This window comes from Nicotiana tabacum, chromosome 22 (genome assembly GCF_000715075.1).
Source record: "Nicotiana tabacum cultivar K326 chromosome 22, ASM71507v2, whole genome shotgun sequence".
Taxonomy (NCBI): domain Eukaryota; kingdom Viridiplantae; phylum Streptophyta; class Magnoliopsida; order Solanales; family Solanaceae; genus Nicotiana; species Nicotiana tabacum.
The window spans coordinates 97359481-97386600 of record NC_134101.1 but is presented as its reverse complement, the minus strand read 5'-3'; the positions used below and the strand labels follow the sequence as shown (position 1 = coordinate 97386600).

Sequence of the window (27120 nt, the reverse complement as noted above, 5' to 3'; positions counted from 1 at the left end):
GGGAATATAGGTGGGATACTTCCCTCAACCAATTTTACCTTATATTTTTTTGTTATCTAACTTAGCCTATTTTGCATATAATTTAAATTTCTTTTCACCTATTAATAGGTATTAAGATGATATGTGTTAGAATTTGATTTGAGAATGATAATCATGCTTATCATCACAGATTTAAATTTTGTCGAGTGAATTAAAGTAAAATTTTAAAAACTCCATTAAAAGCTTGAAAACTCATAAATGGATTTTGTGATTTTTCGAAATTTTTGACAAATGATAGGGATGTTGTTTTGAAATTATGGTTAAAATTTGAAGCTATTCGAACTATTTGGTAATGTTTCTCACGGGTTGAAGGTCGTAGGATATGAAAATCCAATTTTTGTATAAAATATCATATATAATATATAACTGTTTAATGTTATAATATTATATACCGGGTGTATAGATATTGTTGAAGCATAAAATCGGCTATAAAACTTAAAATATGGGTGCATCGGTGCAATGTAATGTACTCTTGAAATTTCAATTACTTAAGCATTCTCAGTCCAAAATTTTAAACGGTACTAGCATTACAATTTCTCTACGACTTTTAATTTAATAGTCTATAAATCTCTAACTAGATCAAAGATTTTTAACAAAGTACATTGAACCTAGATTGTAATGATCCAACCGGTCGTTTTGAGCTCTAGCGTGTCATTCGGTGGCTTGAGGCCTTGAGTAGCTTCACTTCAGGTATTATGACTTGTACGTGTGGTCGGAATTGAATTTCAGGAAATTTGGAGTTGATTTGGAAAGAAAATTCTAAATTCGGAAGCTTTAAGTTGGAAGAGTTGATCGGGGTTTGACTTTTAAGTAAACGACCTCGGAATCGGGATTAGAAGGTTCCAATAGGTTCGTATGATGATTTCGGATTCGAACGTATGTTCGGGTTGAGTATCGGGTGATCCGGGAGCATTTCGGCGCTTAATATGGAAAGTTGGCATTTTAAATGTTTTAGAATTTCTTAAGTTTAATTTGAAGTGGACTTTGGTGTTATCAATATCCGTTTGAGATTTCGAGCCTTGAAATAGGTTCTCGTGATTTTGTGGCTTGTGCGTAAAGTTTCGCGTCATTCCGAAATGTTTAAATATGAATTGGACGCGTTCGTCGAAGTTTGAATGTTTGGAAGTTTAAAGAAAGGTTTGATCGTCGATTCATAGTTTTGATGTTGTTTGGTGTGATTTGAGGCCTCGAGCAGGTTCGTGTTATGTTTCAGAACTAATTTGTGTAATTGGACAGGGTCCCGGAGGTCTCGGGTGTGTTTCAGAGGTGTTTGGGTTGTGTCGCACTCTTATTTGATGTTTCGGCATCGATTCTTTGGGCATGAAGAGCACTAAATTGATCAAAAAACCTTTTATATGTGATTAGATTGAACCATTAGATCTGTATCATAATTACAGAGACATAGCAACAAGAATCATCGAATTCCGATGTCATATGAGAGAGATATACCCATTTTCATGTCGGACAAAAATTGGTGGTTTCTGGTGCGAAGCTTTGTTCTTTGCGAACGCGATAAAGGTTCCACGAACGTGAAGAAGGATATCTGGGTTGGTCAGTTAACATGAAAAATTGCACTGCGCTAACGCGAAGGTCTCCCACGAAAGCGATGAAGAAAAATCATCTGGACAGTGTTTTAAAATGAGAATTCTAGTATTTTGGGCATATCTTGAGTTTTAAAGCTCCGTTTGAGGTGATTTTTGTAGCGTTGTTCTCGTCTCGACATGGGATAAATATCTGACAATTTTTTTGATGTTTCTCCATAATTATTTCCGTTGGTTATTATTTTTATCCGTATTTGGATTATAGAAATTGGGATTTGAGCCCCAAAGTTAAGAAATGATGAATTCTTTATTTGAGGGTCGATTCATGGACGAAATTGGATAATTTTATGGATATAGACCATATGAGTCATGCGTAATATTTATTTTCAAAAATATTTGGAATCCGGGCACGTGGGCCTAAGGGTTGACTTTATTGACTTTTCGAGTGGAGTTGGAGATTGTTATAAATTGATTTATTATGAGTATTAGAGTATATTTTTATTGGTTTGCACATTATTTGACTAGTTTTGGAGCAACGAGCATCGATTTGAGGTGCTAGAGTGGCATTGGAGCCGGGTATGGAACTTTGGAGCGAAGTAAGTCTCATGTCCAATCCTGTGAGGGAAAATTTACCCCGTAGGTGTTATGTGCTACATATTGTGGGATCTACGCACGTATGAGGTGAGGTATCCGTGCGTATGCTAGAATTCCTGATTATGTCTAGGTAGACTTAGGTTTACGCGATGCTATAATTGTACTATTTGAGTTATCTTTGCTCGTTTAATTCATTAATTTCGCGTTACGACTTAATTCTAGACTTGCATAGGGTGATAGACTCGTTATTGTTGAAATGTGACGAGCTACTTGATAATCCGCAGAATAATTTGTGCTTTCCATATGAATGTCTACCGCGTTGTGCGTATTCATTGCTAAATTTTCCTTAATTTTTATAACTCACACGTATATTCGTGAGGGGGGTCAAGGACCCGTTAAAGCTTATCATTCTGGGATCGGGCCATTCACCTCATTTTTGTACCACACTCTTATGGGAGCGGGTCGTTCACCTCGGCGGTATAATAGATGCATCTATGGTTCGTGCCGCTCGACCCTTGGCAGTGTACACATTATTATGGGATCGGGCCATTCGCCTCGGCAGTATCATATTCCTTATTGGATCGGGTCATACGATCTCAGCATAATCGTGCGTTATATCACTAGTAATCAGAATATTCACGAGATTTTCCTTACACTGATGCCTTGCATTTTATATGGTATTTCTTAATCATTTGATATTAGCACTTGATATTTTCCGAGGTGTTGAGATAGGATACGAGATTGAAAAGTTTATATCGTTAAAAGAAATTTTGAAAGATTATGCTGGTTACTGTTTCATCCTACTATTACTGTTGTGCTTCATATCTATTTAGGATTTAGCATACTGCTTTATTAGACCTCTAGTAAGTGTCGGCATCGACCCCTTGTCACTACTTCTCCGGAGTTAGGCTAGATACTTACTAGGTACGCGTTGATTTACGTACTCATGATACACCTGCTGCACTTATTATGCATGTATATATATATATATATATATATATATATATATATATATATATATATATATATATATATATAGGTGTAATAATAAATTTGGGCGCGGCTGTTGCGGGGACTTTACGATGAGCTGTATTCCATGTTATGATCCACAACATACAGAGTCTCCATCAGAGTTATTTATATTCTCCTGTCTAACTTGTATTCCAGATAGATGTTGTATTATTATTGTACTCCTTAATAGATGCACTTGTGGCACCGGGTATTGCGGGGTTCCTACTGGATGTTCATTATTGTAGATCACGTAATTCTTATCATTTCACCTTGTAATTATATTTTATACAGAATTTGGAAATAAAAATCGCAGGTTTTCTACAAGTACCAGACCTTACTTATTTAATGGGATTCATGATTTCAAAAATAATAAAATGAGTAACTAAGTAGATTAAGCACCGTTGGCTTGCATGACGGCGACGTTAGGCGCCATCACGACCTATAGTGGATTTTGGGTCGTGACACCTTGGTGTCAGAGCTCTAGGTTTACTTGGGTCTCATGAGTCATGAGAAAGTCTAGTAGAGTCTTGCGAATCAGTACGGAGACGTCTGCACTTATCTTCGAGAGGCTACAAGACTGTTAGGAGCACTTCCCTTCTTGATTCCTTGTCGTGCGATTTGATTCAATTGAAGATTATACCTTCATTTCCTTTCTACTCAATCTTATGCCACGTGGAACACTAGTTATCAATTGGGCATCGAGGAGTTGTAATGGTAGTGCAGAGGTGGTGCATGATGTTTCTCCTTGTGTATTCGATTGGGCTATAGTCGTCACCTCATGGAGGGATGTTCTATTATTTCGGCGCAATGTTAGTGTTGCCTACGGTTTGGCTGCGACGTACAGTGTATTATGATGCTCATGAGTGGTTATCGTTCATTGTTGGTATAAATGGTAGGGTGATTATTTGTATGTCGCAACAATGACTGCCTCAGAAGGAGGATTATTTGGTCCACAGTTTGGAGGTTTGACATGTAATTCCAGCAGAGCAAAGGCAATCAGACTATGGATGTTTAGGCTTTGGTTGATGGAGTAACGAGACTTGATATTTTTGAGCATGGTAGAATTCTCATTTGTGATGTGGTGTCGTCGTCCTCGTTTGAACGTATTAAGGTTCGCTAGTATTATGGTCTTCTTTGATTTTCCTTCGGAGCAGGGTGTTGTGAAATAGTGCCTAAGAAGCGGTTATCAAAAATGGCAGTGTGTAGTAGTTTTAGAATCAAATCGGTGTTTCTAATGCTGATGGGTCGAGAAAGATGATCTTCGAGGAGGCTTAGTGTTGGTAGCAATTTATTAGTTCAGGTGCTACAGAGATGGATTTTGATTTGAGGCAGCATTTGGGTAGGAAAGGATGAGGAATGACATGGTGGGAGGTGTCTCGCGGTGGTTGAATTGCTAGCAAGTAAAGTATAAAAAGCATAGGTCGAGAAGTTGCTTAAAGGAGATGGTTTGACCGAAGTGGGAGTGGCAGAGTAACATATGGATTTTGTGGTAGGATAGTCACATGCCTTGAGAAGAGTTTAGAGCGATTTGGGAATCATGGTTGACAATGACCAAGTCCATAAATGCCAATTGGGACAGTGGCTATTGTACTGAGGAAGATTAATATGACAGAAAAGAGTTTGCTTGGAATGAAGAGGGGTGTAAAAACTTGATTACCGTTATGGGATGCGACATGTCTTCGAGTTTGGAATGTATTGTCAGATTTTCAATTGATGTCAATGGGGAATGAACAGACTTTTACAGCTGGTGGACGAGCATGGGCTCAGGAGGGGTTTGCTGATTTTGTGGTAGTTGTAATCAGGGCAATGTCGTTGGAAGATGTCGAAATGGAATCCCACAAGTGGGTTATCTCCTGTGGGCGGGTTAGCAATTGCGTGATTTTGATGAAGTTTCTACGAAGATTTCTACTTACTACCCGACAGAAGATCAAATATGCGATTGTGGCTGATACTTCAAAATGTTCATGAAAAGTTTAATAAGAGAATACAAAAAATTTGGCGGGTTGACGGTGTGAGATCATGGTAATTGAGAAGGAAGAATCCTTGTGGGTTCTACATTATGTGATGGTAGCTAAAAGCTAAGTGGGGGAGTCCACAACCTACGATGGGATCGCGCGGTTGTCCCCTTGTGAGGTTTCTAATTATCGATGCATTGATGGATTATTTATGACTAAGAAAAAGAAAACATCAGGGGTAATTCAAGCAAAGAACTTGATGAATGTGTGTTATAGTTCGCCTTATCGATTCATGTGAAGACTTAGAGTTTATGCTTCTTGTGGATATGATTCATCTGGGTGCTTCTTTGGGAGTGTTCATGTGCTAATAGAGCGTTGGAGTTTGACTATATTCGAGACCAGGTCAGAGTGGGTGACTCTCAGCAACGGTTCTAGTGGGTTGACGAATTAAAGTGCAGTGCCTAAGGATTTCGGGTCTGTTGTGTGGCTTAGGATAGAGTTTTTGCAGTGGGTTATGAAAGGGACTCAGAGCGTTCTATGTTATCATCGGGTCTGCGGTACAGTATTGGAGAAATGGGTGGAAACAACTTTGGATTCGTAGAGGATCTTTCAGAATGGGTATACTAGTTGGATGTGCTATTGTGCGCATAAGGAAGGTATGAGATGGTTCATGGGTATTGAGACGATGTGGTCTCGTAAATTGGATCACTTGGGATGAGTGTTGTTGGGTTACGTTATATTTTGAATGGAGCTATTATTATTTCTAAGGCAAGTCAAGAGTAAATTGGAAGAAATTGGGTCGGTTAGTAATGGTTGAATCAGCATGATTGTGGCAATGATCAGTTCATTCGGCATGTTAAGTTATACATGTGGTTTGTGGTTGTACGTGCGGGCTTGACGACCACCATAATTTGATTGATTTGGGAGGTATTTGATTCATATGTACTTGTTGTGTAAATGGATTCCGAAAGAGTTATGGCGGTTAGACCACGACTTGAGGTTTGTATTTTCTGCGGTTATGGGGATTCGATTTCGTGTTGTAATTGTTCTTCTAAAATGAGCAGAGCGAAAGGGGTTCTATCCAATGAAGTGTTTATTCTACTGGTGGTTCAGGGGTTATGACGAAATTCTTGGACTCTCGCGTAATGACATGATAGGTGTCGTGAGCGGTATAGAAATTGGAAGTTGAGGATCAAGGTTGCGATTTGGTTTCGATAAGAATGTCACGAGCTCGGAGGAACGGGGGAGGATTTAAGATGTTCAGTATATGCTAGCACTATTGCTGGGCAACCTGATGATGGTCTATTTTGTGGTAGGAGTGTTGGGGTATTGAAATGTGGATGCTTGGCTAGTACTGTTGAAATAGCATGGTTGATGACCATTGATGTTCAGATTTTGCTACCTGGTGCGGAAGGTTGTGGGAGTATATCCCACGGGAAGATCGTATAAGTGCGACGTGTTAGTCATTTGATTTTTTGGGATCAAAATCAGGTATGGAGATTTTGGTACTGTCGCAAATGGGAGAGTTTACGCCTAAGGGGCGCTCTATTTCTTTGGTTGTGGACCGTGTGGGGTTTGTTCCGAATTTGACGACTGCTTGTATTTGTCATGAATAGGGTCATTGTGGATCTTTGAAAGGTTATTGGGCCAGTAGGGGGTGATCGGAATCGGCTTGAGGTCTGTTGGTAGATCTGATGTGGATGTATACTCTACATTAGGTTAGATGTGTTCCTTCAGCCTAGCATTGCTTATGGAGGAGTCTTCGGTTGTTGGATGTTATTCCTGTCGTCAACTATTTCGATGGCTCTTGAGATACAGGTCATTATGGTACCTTAGTCGTGCTTGGCATTTTGCAGCGCATGACACTATCTGTCTCCTCAAGGTTATGTTTAAAAGTATAAGGGGTTCAACGCTAAAAGCTTAAAGGTTGAACCCATAAACTTTAAATTCTGGATCCGCCTCTGAACAGTAGCTTTAGCAAATTGAAAATTTTCAAAGAAATTTAACGTTGTATGAAGGGAGTGTAAAATTGAAACATATGGTTTAAGCAAGTACTCTTATAAGGCTATACAATATCTTTCTAAAGAGAAAAACTAATTAGAAAACAGACAATATGGATCAACGGGAGTAATATTTGTTAACACCATATAGAGAGAGATTTTTTGAGATGAAAGGTGATCAAATACAAAGAAGCATACGGCTAATCATACAAGGGTTGCATTTATAGTCTGTTTGGTTAAATTTCTTTTCGATCAAAAGTTCTTTTTTTCTTTTACTAAATAGGATGTTTGGCAAACCTTTTAGAAGGAGAAAAAATACTTATAAATAAAAGCAGAAATAGTTTTTAAATAGCAAAAAATGGAGCTTCTTTTTAAAACCAATTTTTGAAAAGCATTTTCTTTTAAAAATATTTAGAAGTACTTTTAAAAACTTGGCCAAAAACTAATTGCTGTCTAAAAGTTATTAGCCAAACAAAACGTTTCCGCCATGAAAAGAGGCAGTTATTAATTGGAAGTTGTGCAGACACAAAAGTACATTAACAGAAAACACAAGGTATAACAAAAACATAAAAACAGCCATGAACGAGGTAAAAACACTTGCACACTGCAAGAAAAAAAGAAATGAAAAACATCAATTAAAGAAGAGTACCTGGGTAAGTTGCACTCGTTGGGCTGCCATCTATATTTGAGAAAATCTTTGTCTGGCCTCCCATTTTTCAAACGGAAAAGGATCATATTTATCCCTGTACTCTTTAAAAATGGTTATATTTGTCCTTCGTTATACTTTTTTGATATATTTATCCTTACCATTATACTTTAGCATCATATTTATCCATGTACTCTTCAAAGAGAGTTACATTTGTCCTTCGTCATACTTTTTGACATATTTATCCTTACACTTATACTTTAGGATCATATTTGCCCCTCATCCATTAAATCCCCATGTCCCACCTTTGTTTTCCTACATGGTGCCTATGTGGATTTCTTTTTCCTCCAATTTAAATATGGTCAACTATTTAAGATAATTTAATTTAACCATAAACCATAAACCATAATTTGGTTGTCTGCACTTATTTGTGTCTTTGGGCAGCCAATATATAAAATATAGTGGCTTCATTCTGATAATTCACATTACTCTAATATTATTCGTCATTGTAGGTTTATGTTAAACCAGGTCGAAGATAAGGGGTGGAGCTAGAGTATTAGGTATGGTTTGAATGAACTCTATAGCTTTTGTTTAGATGTGTGTTCTATTAGGAAATACATTAAATATGTATAAATATTTAATTACGAACTTAATAACTAAAATGAGCTATGAGAAAGATCAGAACCCATAAACTTTAAATCATGACTCTGCCATCCAAAAAGTTGAATTATTTAGATATACTTTTTTAAATATGTAATTTTATTTTATTTTTGAAAAACATGAAAATTATATACCCAAATCACAAAAAAAAAACTAGATGTTTTGACCCCTGTAATCGAATTCTTTCATATAAAATGAGAGGAGGGAGCAATATTTTCTTTTCGAGAAAAAATATGTTTGAGGAAACCATCCTAGACAATATTAGGCTTTTGGCAGTGCTCTATTTTAAGCACGGACCTTTGTCATTAATTCCATTGTTGTGCAATTTCTCGTAATTTAATTTGGTTACTGCAATAATTGTAAGCTGTATCAGATTAGTGATTTTGAGTTCAAAGTTCTTGTTTGCCAATATGTTGCCGCTGCTATCCGAAAAATATGGAGCTGAAATAGTGCCATTATCTTAAATAGGTGACCATATTTAAATTGGGTGGGCGGATTAAATTATCTTAAATAGTTGACCATATTTAAATTGGAGGAAAAAGAAATCCACATAGGCACCATGTAGGAAAACAAAGGTGGGATATGGGGATTTAATGGATGAGGGATAAATATGATCCTAAAGTATAAGTGTAAGGATAAATATGTCAAAAGTATGATGAAGGACAAATGTAACCCTCTTTGAAGAGTACAGGGATAAATATGATCCTAAAGTATAATTGTAAGGATAAATATATCAAAAAAGTATAACGAAGGACAAATATAACCATTTTTAAAGAGTATAGGGATAAATATGACCCTTTTCCATTTTTCAAACAATCAAACTGTTTTTCAATGGATGGACTGTTGGGAATAAAAATAATAATCCAACCCAGGAATAATATCCACGGTAAATAACAATAACACAAGAGAGTAATAACGACACAAAATATTTTAACGGGATAAAATATAATACCCTAGCGGAGCAATATTACCACTATAATATTACAACTTAGTAGTGTCAAGAGACAACTACAACTTCTAAAGAAATAACACTCTTTATTTTAAACATCTCACTACAATATTACTCCCACTCACTATTTATCTCACAGACTACAATCTGTGGATTACTCTCTCTAACTCTCTGTTACTTCTCTCGATTTGGTGCGTTTGAAACTGAACAAAACACTTCAATTTATAGGAAAAAGTTGCCGCACTCTCCAACCAATCGGAAGATTGGTTTCTTCAACTTGCAAATCTGCAATTTGCATATACTGGTCACAACCAGAAATCAACTAACAAATTGGTTTTACAATTTGTAAACCAATTTGTTGTTGCCACCTGCAATTGCCTTTTATTTCCTCCAATCACAGTTTTCTTCCTTTTTTATTTCTTTTATTTAGTGACCCTATAAATCTCTCTCTTAATTTTGATTTTTTTTTTTCATTCCAAAACTTGATCTCAGCCTCTAAAAATCTTCAAACTTAAGAGGCTTTACAAAGATATCCGTAACTTGATCATGAGACTTCACATATTTGAATTCTACTTTCTTCTTGGCAACATATTGTCTTTGCTTGTAGCCTTTAGCCACAAGTCGTACTTTGTATCTCTCTACTTCTACATCAACATTCTTTTTTGTCTTGTATATTGATTCTACTTCAATTGCTCGATCACCCTTGGGAGGAGTTGTTAACTCCCAAGTGTTATTCTTCTCTGTTGACTCGATCTCCTCTTCTATGGCATGTCTCCACCTTTTGTCTATAACAACTTCATCAAAGTTCATTGGTTCACTGTCAGCAAAGAGACAATACAAAAAAATCAAAATTAGTAACTTCTTCCGTGCAATCATAGAGTTTTTGAATACTCTTTGTCCTTTGTAGCTGTTCATTTGAACTTTCTTGAGAAGAGGGAGATGCAACATTGGTTGGAGAAGGAGGTGGAGTTGTATCCTGCACAGGTTCTACGGTCTCTGGTTCTTCTTCATCACTAAAGTATGAAACAAAATCATATGAAGTTTCTTTCTGAGCTTCCCAATCCCATGCCAATTCTTCGTCAAATTCAACATCACGACTCATCACCACCTTATCATTGCTTGGGTTATATAACTTGTATCCTTTTGAACTCGTATCATAGCCAACAAATACATGCTTGTCACTTCGATAGTCAAGCTTCGCTCTCCCTTTCTGTGGCACATGAGCATATGCTATGCTCCCAAAGATTCTCAAGTGTTTGACACTTGGCTTTCTTCCACTCCATGCTTCTTGAGGCGTTTGATCTCTAACATTCCTTGTTGGAGACCTGTTGTTCAAATAAAGTATACAAAAAACAGCTTCGGCCCAAAATTCCTTGGGCATACTTTTAGCTTTCAACATACATCTAGCTATATTAAGAATTGTTCGAATCTTTCTCTCTGCAACTCCATTTTGTTGGGGTGAATACGGTATCGTTAGAGGGCCATGAATTCCACGAGATTGATAAAAGTCATTAAATTCTTTTGAAGTGAAATCACCTCCTCTATCAGATCTTAGAGCTTTAATTTCATAGCCATTTTCTTTCTCCACAAGTACTTTGAAATTTTTAAAAGCAGCAAAAGCTTCAAATTTTTGGTTCAAGAAATAAACCCAAGTCTTTCTACTAAAGTCATCAATGAAAAATCGAAAGTATTTACTTTTACCAAAAAAAGGTGGATTGATTGGTCCACACACATCAGTATGAACAAGCTGGAGCGGCTTGGTTGATCTTGACATGGCCTCCTTTGGAAAACTCCTCCTTGCATGTTTTCCAAGAAGACAAGCTTCACACAATTGATTGGGATGGTTGATTGATAGTATCACATGCACTATGTTCTTATCTCCCATTGATTTGAGTGCTTCAAAATTCAAGTGCCCAAATCGCATGTGCCAACACCATAATTCATCTTGCACATTAGCCTTCAAACACTTTGCATCAGATGTTTTAAGATTCAGAGAAAATAATCTATTCTTTGCCATATGCACTTTAGGAATTAGAATTCCACTTGAATCGCTAAGCCAAAGATGCATATTTTTCATGTGGATGTCATATTCCTTTTCAAGAAGTTGGCCCAAACTTAAAGTATTACTTTTAAATTTTGGCACATAATAAATATCTTGAATTAGCTTGTGACTACCATCTTTATAGGAGATCAGAATCGTACTTATCCCTTCGATTTGAATCTTTGAGGTATCTCCAAAGGACACATTACCTCTCACTGTTTTATTGATCTCCACAAACTTTTCTTTGCATCCACACATATTATTTATTGCTTCATTGTCCAAATACCACGAGCTGCAATCATCCATGTCTTCTTCCTTGAGTGTCATCAACAACGTTGACTCAACTTCTTCCTTCTTGTCGTCAACAAGGTTAGCTTTTTCTTCAATATTGCTACGACATTCCCAAGAGTAATGGCCAAATTTATGAAAATTATAGCACTCAATTTTTGATTTGTCATACCTTTGCCCATTATTTTTTTTATAGTAGCCACGTCATCTTCCTCCTCTATGTCCATGACCACGAACGGTGAATGTTTGGTGGATTTTAGTTTCATTGTTACCGTTACTTCTTCATCGTCCATGACTGCCACGGCCTCATCCTCGTCCATTTCCTCGATAGCTCTTCTTACCTCCATAATCCTTAAAGGATGCCTGAGTTTTAAGAAGTTAGCTCCAGTGGCACTTCTTATCTTCTCTTGATCTTTTCTTCATGGGCCTGTAAAGAACCCTCCAATTGCTCCACCATCATATAGTCTAAATCTTTAGACTTTTTAATAGCACACACCACAAAATCGAATTTAGGTGTTAAAGTGCGAAGGATCTTTTCTACCACACGGATATCTTCTATGTCATCTCCATATCTTCTCAACTGATTTACAACAGCCTTTACTTTTGAACAATAATCCGAAATGCATTCAGATTATTTCATTTTTAAAACTTCAAAATCAGCCCTTAGAGTTTAAAATTTTACCTTCCTCACCTTGTCAGCTCCTTGAAGAAAATTTTGTAAAATCTCCCAAGCTTCCTTTGATGTGGTAGCATCTGCCACCTTCTCAAATATGGCATCATCCAAATATTGATGGATGAGCGTGGGGGCTTGTTGATCATTCTTCCTTGTCTTTGCCAAGACATTTTTTTCATTTTGAGACAGAGCTTCCTCATTATTGGGTTTTGCATACTCTCTATCTACGATTTTCCACACATCCTGAGAGCTAAGAATGGCCTTCATACGTAGACACCATTTCTCATAATTATCTTTTGTGAGATGGGGGTACTAAAAAGACAGCGGACCATTATTCGCCATGGCTCTGATACCACGTTGTTGGGAATAAAAATAATAATCCCACCCAGGAATAATATCCAGGGTAAATAACAATAACGCAAGAGAGTAACAACGACACCAAATATTTTAATGGGATAAAATACAATACCCCAGGAGAGCAATATTACCACTATAATATTACAACTTAGTAGTGTCAAGAGACAACTACAACTTTGAAAGAAATAACACTCTTTATTTTAAACACCTCACTATAATATTACTCTCACTCACTATTTATTTCACAGACTACAATCTGTGGATTACTCTCTCTAACTCTCTGTTACTTCTCTCGATTTGATGTGTTTGAAACTGAACGAAACACTTCAATTTATAGGAAAAAGTTGTTGCACTCTCCAACCAATCAGAAGATTGGTTTCTTCAACTTGCAAATCTGCAATTTGCATATACTGGTCACAACCAGAAATCAACTAACAAATTGGTTTAACAATTTGTAAACTGTTATAAATATATTATATTATGGATGTTCATTTAGTACTCCGTTGTAAATAAGCATCTTGAAGAAGCTTATCCATATGGGACTCCACCGTAAATATGTTTATCTATTTAAGTACTCTATTGAAAATAAGCTTCTTGAATAAGCTTATCACTTCGATACCCAGTTATGGATAAACATTACCCCCGGTAGAAGATTATCCATACCGGGTATAATAAGCTTATCCTTTCAGTACTCAGTTATGGATAAATATTATCCTCGGTAGAAGATTATCCATATCGGGTATAATAAGCTTATCCTTTCAGTACCCAGTTATGGATAAACATTACCTCCGGTAGAAGATTATCCATACCGGGTATAATAAGCTTATCCTTTCAGTACCCAATTATGGATAAACATTACCCCCGGTAGAAGATTATCCATATCGGGTATAATAAGCTTATCTTTTCAGTGCTCCGTTATGGATAAACATTGCTCTCAGTAGAAGATTATCCATATCTGGTATAGTAGCAGCTTACACAGCAACTTCCTTTCTTCTATAATAGAAGAGATTTCAGTTCATTATGTACATCAGTTTGAATTCGAATAATATATCAGTTTCTCTCTATAGTTTTCTTTACTTTATATTCTTTATTTTATAACACGTTATCAGCACGAGACTCTGCCATCTCGAGCAAATATTTTGAAAGTATCTGAGGTAAGAACTTTCTTTTCCTAAATAATGTCAAATCTTTCTAAACTTGAATTTGTAGCCCTGGATATATCGGGAAAAAGCTACATGTCTTGGGTGCTTGATGCTGAAATTCATCTTGATGCGATGGGTCTGGCAGACACCATCAAAGACAAAAATCAGGCATCAAACCAAGATCGTGCCAAAGCAATGATATTCCTACGCCATCACCTTGATGAGGGCCTGAAAATGGAATATCTTACTGTTAAAGATCCAGTCATACTGTGGAATAATTTGAAAGATAGATATGACCACCTGAAGATGGTCGTTCTTCCACAAGCACGATATGATTGGACTCATCTAAGGCTACAAGATTTTAAATCTATCAGTGAGTTTAATTCTGCTATGTTCAGAATTATTTCCCAATTGAAGTTATGTGGTGATAATATTACTGTCATGATATGTTGGAGAAAACGCTCACCACTTTTCATGCCTCGAATGTGCTCCTGCAGCAGCAATATTGAGAGATGAGATTTAAAAAGTATTCTGAACTTATCTCACATCTTCTTATAGCAGAGCAACATAATGGGCTATTAATGAAAAATCATGAAAGTCGACCTACGGAATCTTGTCCATTCCCTGAAGTGAATGAGACGAACTTCCACCAGGCTAAACGTGGAAAAGATCGTGGCCCCAGTTGTGGTCATGGTCATGGTCGGAAAAGAAACTCTAATCATGATAATAATAATGCACCAAAGAACACTCCTCACCACCAGCAGTGGAAAAGGAAGGAACAAAAGCATGAAGCGGTGCAAGCACCAAATGCAGAAAATGCATGCTATAGATGTGGAGAAAAAGGGCACTGGTCACGTACATGTCATACGCCAAAGCACCTGGTTGAGCTTTATCAAGCCTCCCTAAAGAAGACAGAGAAAAATGCTGAAGCAAATTTTATTTCTGAAGATAATTTAGACTTCATGCATTTGGATGTAACTGATTACCTTGCACTCCCAGAAGGAGAAACAAGTCATGTAATCGGTGGTAAATCTGTAGAAATGTAAATATTTTAATTTTTGTTATATTTAATAGATAGTATGGTTATGTAATTGTTGTACATAAAGAAAAATTATGATTTGATAATGATGTTTACTATAATATATCTTGTTTATGTCATTTTGAAGAATATAGATAACATTATTAGATCAACTTAAACTCTAGCAGAGTTTGCAAGAAATATACAACCACAAGAAGTGGTTATATTTCGTATATCTCATTGTAATTATATTTTGTTAACTACCAGAAGTGGTATATGCCTATGATCACCAGAAGTGATAATTTAGGCTTTCTATGGTTACAATTGAAGATAAGCTACATAAATATTCTCTATATTAAATGCACGCCTCGATTTGCTCCTGAAGTAGTAAATATTTTAAAAGAGGTTGAGGCATCACAATTTGATGTGATTAATGCGCATTCAGATAATTATGTTCGATTTCTTGAAGGATGAGAACTTTTGATAATATTAATCCATTCCCTAAAGTGAATGTGACAATACTAATAAGTCGGGTAAATATGAACGCGCTCTTGATGTGAATACATTACAATTCACCTCCAGAAGAGTTAATATAATTGAGAGAATATATACTCAATATTTCGTATTTTAAATTTGCTCCTGAAGAAGTAACACAATTGAAATTGCCTCCTGAAGTGGAAAAATATTATGAAGAGGAGTTTTCGTGTGCTTAAACAATTGTTTTACATTGTTTATTTGATTGTGATTTTCTCTCATGACACCAGCAATGTCTGAGCAATATTTGATAGTACAAAATGTATCAACAACTCCTGAAGAGCTAAATGTTTGCCTAAAGAATACATGACACCAGTAGTGCCAGATAAATATTAGATTGTGGATAATAAATGAAGGCTCTCGAAGAGCTTATATACAAATATGTCATTCATATTATATGATTATGGTCAAAACATATGTTGTAGTAAACCTGAAGTTTACTAATACAAATGGCTATCATATTGAGACTACAAATGATTGAAAGATTGATAATCTTCATGTTTCCACAATCATAGGGGGTAAAATAATATGTATGTGAGAAGTTACCCGCCTTATTCTTTAATTTGTACTATATCATGTATCACAGTAAACCAAAAGTTTACTAAAGCAAAAGTTTATGCCATAGTAAACCAGAAGTTTACTAAGAGATAGCACATGACATGATAAACTTGAAGTTTACATTTGCCATTTTTAAAAGAGCTATTTGAGAATTCAGATAAGCATATACTAAAGAACTAGAAGATTCTTCAGGAATTTTCATGTGTTGCTTGTTCTCATAATGAATTAATTATACCAGCTAAAGTTGGGACTAAGACCCCTAATTCTGAAATATATAAAAGGTGAATATGGGCCCGTTCACCTATCATGTAAACCACTTATAGGTGCATATATGAGATGGTTACATGTGTAATTATTGTCAACCTGCAGTTTGGCATTTGGAATTGCTTTTCTCGATTAAGAGCATAATTTTCAGATTATGAAATCAAGGCAGTTCATCTTGATAATGCTGGTTTATATCCAAGCTGGTTTAGCATTGAATACCTCTTATTAATGCCAAATTATTGCTATGAGAACAAAGCTTCATGTGTTGGTCTAAGATTTTCTAAATTACATATAGCAGCACTTGTATGCATCAGATCAACAATATATGATAAGTCCTCCCTTCACAATTGGTTTAGGATCAGAAACCAAATATTTTTACTATCTTTTGTTGCGTGGTATATGATTAATTTCTCTACCATAATACACAAAGATATGTTTCCCAAAGATGATTGGGGATATATGTTAGTTTTTCTAACATTTGGGGGATGGAATAAACAGTTGAAAAATATGCTATATGAATCGAATTATCATGATCCTCACTTAGAAGATAATTCAAGTCGAATGCCAGAAGCATTTGCTGATCCAAAATTAAATATCATATTTCAGCTGCAAATGCTCCTATTAAAATTAAAGTCCGTGAAGGATAGAGTTTATTGTACGCATGAAGCGTGGTAGACCAATCAGTTCCAAAGGTAACAATCCTTGAAAAATAGTAGGAGCTAATGATCAAAATGATCATAATGAGGAGGAAATAAGCTCTAGAAGAGCCCACGACATAACATTTCATGAAACTCCCGAAAAAGTTCAGGTACCCGAAAATAAAGAAAGTGATGAGATCTCCACAAGTTATGTCGCTTCGGAACTGACACAAAATGATCGTCGACGATATATTTAATACAATATAGTGCACAATATTGTAAAAAATTGTGAGGATCGGACTAGCAGTCCAGACACTTGAAGATGTCATACCATTTAGATACAAGTCTTAACCTATATGACTTATTTGGCTAAATCTATATGAAGATCCTTGAAGGATTGAAAATGCCCGAAATATATAATTCAAAGTCTTGAGAAATGTACTCGATCAAATTATAAAGATCTTTGTACGGTTTAAAGCAATCTGTGCGCGTGTGGTATAATCGCCTCAGTAAATATTTGCTGAAAGAAAGTTACATAAATTATGTTATTTGTCCATGTATTTTTATAAAGAAAATGTCATCAAAATTTGTTACATTTGCTGTTTATGTTGGTGACATAAATCTTATTGAAACTCCGGAAAAGCTCCAAGAGGGTCTTAAAATACTTTTACATGGACAAAGCGTATCCATTAAGTACACCAATGAATATTCAATCACTTGAAGTGAATAAGGATCAGTTTCAACCTCTAGAAGAGGATGAGGAGCTCCTTGGTCCTGAAATACTCTATCTCGGTGTAGATGGTGCACTTATTTATCTTGCTAATGCTAACAAAAGTAGTGCAGATCGTATTGGTAATATAGATGCAGGTTATTTATCCGATACCCATAAAGCTTGATTTCAAACCGGCAAGCAGGGAGTGCATATGATTGAGATCAGTGATTCATTCGAGAAACATGTGGGTTGGAATGTGATGAAAGACCCACAATATTATACGGAGACAATGTTTCATGCATAGCACTATTAAAGGGAGGATTTATAAAAGGAGATAGAACGAAGAACATTTCACCAGAATTATTCTACATACATGATCTTCAGAAAAATTGTGACATTGATGTGCATCAAATTAGTTCAAGTGACAATCCAACAGATTGTCTTTACCAACATCAATTTTTGAGAATATGGTATACAAGATTGGAAGGCGGAGACTCAAATATTTGAAATAAGATTTTCTTCAGGGGGAGTAAAATGCGCGTTGTACTCTTTTTCCCTTACTAAGGTTTTTCCCACAGGGTTTTCCTTATAAGGTTTTTAATTAGGCAACCAGCAATGCGTATTACTAAATATGTGTACTTTTTTTCCTTCACTAGGATTTTTTCCCACGTGGTTTTTCTAGTAAGGTTTTAATGAGGCACATTATCTTTTAATGAACATCCAAGGGGGAGTGTTATAAATATATTATATTATGGATGTTCATTTAGTACTTCGTTGTAAATAAGCTTCCTGAAGAAGCTTATCCATATGGGACTCCACCGTAAATATGTTTATCTATTTAGTACTCTATTGGAAATAAGCTTCCTGAAGAAGCTTATCACTTCGATACCCGGTTATGGATAAACATTACCTCCAGTAGAAGATTATCCATACCGGGTATAATAAGCTTATCCTTTCAGTATCTAGTTATGGATAAATATTATCCCCGGTAGAAGATTATACATACCGGGTATAATAAGCTTATCCTTTCAGTACCCAGTTATGGATAAACATTACCTCCGGTAGAAGATTATCCATATCGGGTATAATAAGCTTATCTTTTCAGTACTCCGTTATGGATAAACATTGCTCTCAGTAGAAGATTATCCATATCTGGTATAGTAGCAGCTTACACAACAGCTTCCTTTCTTCTATAAATAGAAAAGATTTCAGTTCATTATATACATCAATTTGAATTCGAATAATACATCAGTTTCTCTCTATACTTGTCTTTACTTTATAGTCTTTATTTTATAACATAAACCAATTTGTTGTTGCCGCCTACAATTGCCTCTTATTTTCTCCAATCGCAGTTTTCTTCCTTCCACGTGGACACACTGATGAATCGTAAAGAGGATAAGAATCATCATAAACCCAATTCCCTTGAAATAAATCAAAGCCGTTGGTTCCCAACTGGTTTACATCATTGATCAACTTCCCATGTACATGGCTCAACATTGAAACAAGAACCAATAGAGAAAAAACCACGAGAAAAGATAATAAAGAAGACATGGTTTAATTTTTCTTTCTTTTTGCTGATCTTTTTATCCACAAATGTGTGGAGAAATAAGGCTTAAGTGTAGTGAGATTCCTATTATATGCACATAGTTATAATGGGGGAAAGGAAGCAATATAAAGGAAGGTAGCCAGAGAGTAAAAACGAAACGCTGAGAATATAAAATTATAGACTTGTAGATTTCTTGATGGAGAAAAGGTTAGTAGTTTTAATTTGTTTGCCTACAGATAAATAAAGAATATGAACAAGAAAAGATAATGAGTAATATTATATTTAAATAATAAATGAAATAAAGAAGGAAAAGAGAACGGAAAGAATTTAAAACTAATATTAGACCTTAGTGTAATCAGGTTACAAATTATCAACGAAAAGTTCATGATATATGATGGTATACAAACTTTTAGTATTACCTATTAGAAGAAGCTCTATGGTTTGTTAGTGTCTATACTCCCTCCTGCATATGGTGGAAATCGGGGCTATCCGATTTCGTCCCTCAATGAAAAAAGTGATACCACGTCGGAAGATCAGAACGTCGAGTTTGGGGTCGAAGTCAAGGTCGGGGTCGATAATATTTACCGAGGTCAGAAGAAGGCGTGTTTCGAGATAAGGCCGCTATGATTCAGTAAGAGAAAGAGCGAGATACCAGCAACGGGCCAGAGATCACGGCGTGAATTTCGGAATGGATTGATCTTCAGCGGTTAAACGGTTGTCAAATATGATTTCCTAGTATAATTAGAAGTATACCTTATTTAAGACTCCTCTATTATATAAAGAGGGATCCCATTCATTTGTAAGGGACCGTTCACTGATAAGAAAATATACGCGCATTACACTCTTGCTATTCCATTTGCTGTTCTTCAAAGTTGTTTTATCATTTATCTCCATCATCATACCTCGAGACTATCATAGGCCGAGTTCGAGACTTAGCTTACACACTGGTTTGATCTACTTTATTCTTTAATTTATCTATTTAGTTCCTTGTTTATCAATTGACATTGAATTAAATCACGTATCCTTAAAACCACAATACAAATTTAATTGTTACTCGAATTTTAAGGTAAACTGTTTGGCGCCCACCGTGGGGCTAAAGATAATAGTGATTGTCTCAGTGATGATTCTAATAACACACATTATTTTCACACTTGTTCTTGTTAGGTATTTTTGCTCTCAAGTTAAAACATGTCAAACTCACAAAACGCACCCGTACATGGTGATGATGGTCTCGGATTTCACAAGGAAAACGACAATGTAATTGCCCCAGGAGCCGGGGTGCCACCGGCTAATCTCGGGGGAGTACCGGTCACCAATCCAATCGATATCAATTTGCATGTTGCCCTAAATGCGGACCTAGGCGCGGACCCTAAAGGGAGTATACGCAGGGAAGACCGATCTGGTAGCCAAGGTACACATGGCAGAGAAGACGGGGGAGATAGCCTCCAAATAATATTCGAGATGTTATAGGATCAACAAGTCGCTATTGCTCAATTGCAAAATCAACATAGGACTCCAAGTGTGGTCGAGCCAGAAATCACTCGTCGTACCGAGCCAATGCCAGAAAGGTTGAATGGTAACTAATCAAGGACTGATCCTGCAATAATGAAAATGCTCGAGGAGCTCACCAAAAGAATCGAGCCGGGAGAGAAGAAAATTAAAGATAATGATAAACAAGTGGAAATATATAACTCCTAAGTTCATCATATACCGGGGGCACCCCCGATCCTAAAGGGTTTAGATTCGAAAAAGTTCGTGCATAAGCCTTTTCCCCAGAGTGCACTCCGAAGACCATTCCCAAGAAGTTCCGTATGTCGGATATACCTAAATACAACGGGACCACCGATCCTAATGAGCACATCACTTCATACACGTGCAGAATAAAGGGAAATGATTTAGAAGATGATGAGATCGAGTCTGTTTTGTTGAAAAATTTTGGGGAAACTTTGTCAAAGGGAGCAATGATTTGGTATCACAACTTTCCATCAAATTCCATCGACTCATTTGCCATGTTAGAAGATTCTTTCGTGAAGGCACACATCGGGGTCATAAAGGCCGCAACAAGGAAATCAGACGTTTTCAAGATGAAACAAAGGGATAACGAAATGCTGAGGGAGTTTGTATCTCGATTTCAAATGGAACTCATGGAGTTTTTGCCGGTCACAGATGATTGGGCCATTTAAGCTTTCACCCAAGGGTTGAACGAATGGAATCCAATAGCATCACGACAGTTGAAACAAAATTTGGTCAAGTATCCAGCTGTGACTTGGGCAGATGTGCACAATCGGTATCAATGGAAGATCAGGGTCGAGGACGACCAATTAGGAAACCCTTCCGGTTCAGTGCATCCAAACAGGTTGGCAGTTAAAACCTCAAAAGATGTCGACATGGAGCCAAGATCGAACAGAGAACAATATCAACCATATACCGCGAATCAAAGGAAAAATGGTTCAGGACGCAATCCCTCCCAGAATGATCGAAGAAGTGATCGAGGGCAAAATTCTTGTGGACTTATAAGCAAAAGTGGTTTTGATAAGCATGTCGATCTCATGGAGGCACCTCATTTATCAGAGTATAACTTCAACATCAACGCATCGGGCATTGTATCGGCAATCGGCAGGATCAAAGATACTAGGTGGCCCAGACCCATACAGACCGATCATTCCTAAAGAAACCTAAATATGATGTGCAAGTATCATGACACGCATGGTCACAAAACCAAGGATTGCAGGCAACTGAGGGAAGAGGTAGTTTGTTTATTCAACGAGGGTCACCTTCGAGAGTTCCTTAGCAATGGATCTAAGAATCATTTCAGTTAAAGGGACGCCAACAGGAAAAATGAACACGAGGAACCCAGCATGTCATTCATATGATCATCGGTGGGGTCGATGATCCACAGGGACCCATATTGAAACGCACTAAGGTGACAATCACTAGGGAAAAATGAACCCGAGATTATGTGCCCGAAGGCTCCTTATCATTCAATGATGAAAAAGCAGAAGGCATTTCTCAGCACACAACGACGCTCTGGTAATTTCTATCTTATTAAATAAAGTTCAAGCTAAGCGTGTTTTAGTGGATCCAAGTAGCTCAGCAAATATCATCCGATCAAGGGTCGTGAAGCAACTCGGCCTACAAGATCAAATTGTGCATGCAGCTCTGGTCTTAAACGACTTCAACATGGCCAGTGAAACAACTAAAGGGAAGATTATTTTACCCGTGAACGTAGCTGGTGTTGATACCCAAATTTTTCCTCATATATTTTTAAATATGCATATATATTTTCAAAATAGTGCACATGCATTTACAAACATGCACAAGTATTTCAATAATTTTAAAGATTTTAAATCAATTTATTTCTGCATTTTTATTATTCAAATATCCAATAATTATCCCTTATATTACTTTTTATGATGATTTAATCATCCAAATTCATCATTTATGCCCAAATAGTGCTTAAATATTTTAATTACATTTGTATTTTAAGGCTAGAATTGTACATTTTGCAATAATAGCCCACATATATGCATAATTATATTATTTATACATAAAATGACTTTTTATATTTTTATAATATTAAGTAATTCTTTAAGTTATTTTCATGCACAAATGACATTTTTATTATTTATTAATTATTTTACTAATTTAATTGGGTATTTAAAATCTAGCCCCTTTCTAATTAATTTCAGACCTAGCCCAATTGTATACACCAGCTCAATACCTAATTACCCTACCCAATTACCCTACCCAATTAAGCCACCTGACCCAGAAACCCCTTAAGTCAGGACCGCTGGATCAACAGTCCACATTACATCCGCCTTTTTTAACTTAAACAAACCCAACCCTAATCCCCATTATCCCGTCTCCACCGCCCCTAAACGCTCTCATCTCCTCACCTTTAACCCTCTCGAACCCTAAGCCGTCGTCACCATTTCCCCTTTGATTCCTATCAGAAATGGGATCCTCTCTTGATTCTCTGCCTTATTTGGCTTTACTTCTTTACTTGCTACTCGGTTTTGATGTTACTTAAGCTTATTTGCCTCAAATGGCAAGTTTATCTCAAGAGACTCGAACCAGATCTGGTTCAAAATTTCTTATATTTTGATTATTCCCGTCCATGTTCATCCCAAAACCCGTGATTACAAATATTTTTCATATCTTTTAGTTAGGGTTCTGGACTTTGGCTCATTCTAGTTCGCTTTAATGTTATTATTTACCTTGTCACTCGTCGAATCTGTCTATTTTTGGTTGAATCTTTTATTTATCCTAAAACTAGGGTCCAAGATCTTCCCAGATCTAAAATGACTTCTTATTTTTCAGTATTTTTCTTTAATATTTCAGTATATCTATCTCTGTGTTTATAATTTCTTTACTATTTCTGACCGATTTCATTTACCCTAAAATTAGGGTTTCGATTTTTCAAAAAAAAAAAAACAAACCAAATCTGTTGTTTCATCTTTGTGAATCTATTATAGTTCCTTCATTACTTCTGATTGATTTCACTACCCTAATTATTTCCATCTATATGTCTTTGTATTTCTACCTATTCCTAAGGTTTCGATTATTTAATTATTCCTCTTAATGTTTCTGTCTATTTGTCCTTAACTCCGGCGTTGATTGGTGAATAATTTTATTTACCCCAAATTAGTGTTTTTGAAATCTTTACTGAAATTCCAGTCTTTCCTTTCTTGTATGGTGCTGATATTTTCCTATTTTTTGTTCAATTTACCTGTTCTCATTACCCCTACCTTATTTGATCCGACATCTTGACTATTTGATTGACTCTATATAATACTTTCCTTAACATGAATAGTACTATACTGATTTTATGCTATTATGTCCTGTTAATTGATTGAAACTGACTTTAATTGATTTTGAAGTTATTTTCATGCCTTATTTGTTAGGACTGATTCATTACCTTATTTGTCTACCTCATTGAGTACTATTTAAACCCCTCTCCCCTTGCCCCTCTAGGATAAGACTCGAACTCTCTGATTCTCACAGAAAACACTTAAAGTTCTCTTTATTCTCTCTCGTGTTCTGATTTCTATACTGAGTGGTTATTGTTTGGCCGGCTGAAAGCCAAGGCCAAATTACTCTGGAATTTAACTGTTACTGCACCTTTACTTGCTTTATTCTTAACTGGTATGCCCTAACCTTTGCAATTTCCTTCTCTATGCTTTGCTTGACTAGCCTATTTCAATTCTCAGCATGATTCTGACCTTCACCTGATTGTGTGATTCAATTGAGTGATACTGTTAGCCTAGGACTAATTAGTTTTGAATAATATGAATCCTCTCATGGGTTAGCCTAAGGTTTAATATATTTCATGCATTGTTTGTTAATCCTCTACCTGTCCTGAACTTTGAACCCTATAAGCATGTAATCAAATATGTTTGTTTCTTAACTCATATGTCATGCCGGTTCAATTCAAATGTTTCTGCCTAATTGCTTCTGTGATTAAGCCACGACTGCTTCAAATACTAGCATGAGTATTTAGCTTAATCAGATATCATCATGTTTGAATTATGTGCTGAACATGAACCTTGTTTGCTTCTTGGTGCAATTTTGCCTGCAACTCTGTGTTCTGAACTTTCCTTCTTCTGAAATTGAACTATTTTAAAATCTCCCCCTTTTCCTTTATGTACTGGTTTTAAAAACCCCTACTCTTAGTCATTTAGGTTCTCAACCACCCTAGTGTGAGTACTGCCTAAGGTCCTTGAGACTCCTTTTAACTCTGACACTTTGTGGCTGGTTTCCAATCTTTTATGAACTCTTTGCTGAATATGTGGTTCTGGTGTGAGCATTGCTCGGGGTCCCTGAGGCTCTTTGGGAAATTTGACACACTAGAAGCCTGGTTTTAATGTGTTGTGGATGAATCATTGCTATGTTCCAAAGTTGTCATGTGGGAAGGCCTGGTTCTCGGGTTCATTTGGGCCTATGAAGGCTCCCTATAGCGTACTGATACCTTTATGTAATTCATTTGGCTATTCTAGTCTGTAATAACAGATTTGGGGATATTTAGTAAAGCTGGGGGGTTTATCCTTATACCTTTTGTTAAAACTAGGTAGAAATCCTGCCTATGGGATTTAATTATGTTGATTGAACTGTGTGAGTACTACATTGTGTTTAGAAATCCTGCCTATAGGACTTTCATGATCATTCCGATTCTGCATCTTATCCTGCTTATAGGACTTTCGTTCACTTTTGTACATTAGAAATTCTTCTCATAGGGTCCCTACATGTCTTCAACAAATGTGCATTAGCAATCATGCCTAAAGGTTAACTATCCTTCTTGGAAATTTGTTTCATTTCTGCCCGTACACAGTTAATAGATATCATGCCTATATGACTAAAATCAATTTCTAACCTAGAAATCATGCTTATAGGGTCTGAATCAATATATATCATGCCTATAGGATTTAAATCAATCCAGTTAATAGATAGCATGCCTATAGGATTTAAATCGATGTCAAACCTAGAAATCATGCCTATAGGGTTTTAGATATCATGCCTATAGGACTTAAGTCAATTCAGCAATTAGAAAGCATGCCTATAGGAAATAAAATCTATCTTTTATGAGCTAAAATCAGTACTACACCCACAAATCATGTCTATAGGTCTGTAATTAATAAGCTCGTAGAAATCATGCCTATAGGATTTTGTTAATCGATTCTGAATTCAATTGCTCTTGTTAATCACTTAGGAAACGTATCTGTAGGACTTAATAATGATTCTGGGTTTATAATTGTAACATATTACTGCCTGAAGTGACCATATTCATGCTGAATAAAATCAGTAGGCAAACAAATAGGTTTTAGTGTTGGTCTTAATAAAATTGCCTTTATACTCTGTTTTCTCACGTAGATATCCTGCCTATAGGATTCCAAAGTTAATAAAGTTCACTGATTCAATTGTGTGCTTTTGTTGCCTATGTGTGGAGGTCAAAGTGAGCCTATACTTGTTCTTTATTTGAAAGTCCTACTTGTTTTGTTTGTCGCCTAGATTTCACATTTTTAAGCAATATAGGTTGGTCTAGAACTATCCCAAACAGAGGTCCTAATACCTCCAAGGCCATAGGTAAGGGACGGGTAGTGCACGTATAAGGAACGAGCTAGAAACTATTAGAACGCTTAAGTAACAACTTAAAGATAGTAATTGGGTAGTGAGGAGATGATAGTACATACGCTAATGCTATGAGTAACAACCCGACTTGAGGGAGTTATAAAGTATTGCATGGAATGATCCTATAGGCTAAAAAACCTAGGACCACCCCCTATACCCCTGTTTAATATAAATTAAATATTGTATTTGTCCAAATTGCTTTCTCTCCTTTTTAGACTAATTCGCTCAATTTAAGTTCGGCCGGGACCCACCGTTGTGGACCTCGAGGGATGCCTAACATCTTTCCCTCAAGGTAATTTCGAGCCCTTACCCGATATCTGGTGATGTAAACTGGTTATATGAGTTATTTGTTCTAGGTGCCTTAACGCACTTTAATCCGTTAGGTGGCGACTCTTTCAAATCCAATTCCCTACCCTCTCAGAAAAGAGTTGTCCCAGAAATGTCGAAACTCGATTTCACAAGAAAAAGGGGGCGCAACAGCTGGAACCATTCAAGATACCAAATTCCACGTGATCAAGGGCGACATGAGGTATAATGCCCTACTTGGAAGGCCTTGGATTACAACATGAGGGCAGTCCCCTCGATTCTCCACCAAATGATGAAATTTCCAACGACGGACGGTGTAAACCAGTATACAGGGATCAACATGCCGTAAAGGAAATGTTTGCGATCGATGAGGTAACACCGATATCAACACTATCAACTTCTGAAAGGTCGATCATCACAGGTAAATAGGCAGCCAAATAGCAATCACAGCCACCAGCCTTGATTGAATCGGGAAAGCAGGAGGTAGAAGAAGAAGAGGAGGATTCTTTGACCCTCGAACCTT

General features: G+C 36.5%; 1 pseudogene; it reads right to left on the bottom strand.

The window, feature by feature from the left end:
* The window catches only part of LOC142175988 (protein trichome birefringence-like 43), a 31185-nt pseudogene extending 12014 nt beyond the window's left edge, over positions 1-19171 (bottom strand).
* Between the last annotated feature and the right edge of the window lie 7949 nt (positions 19172-27120).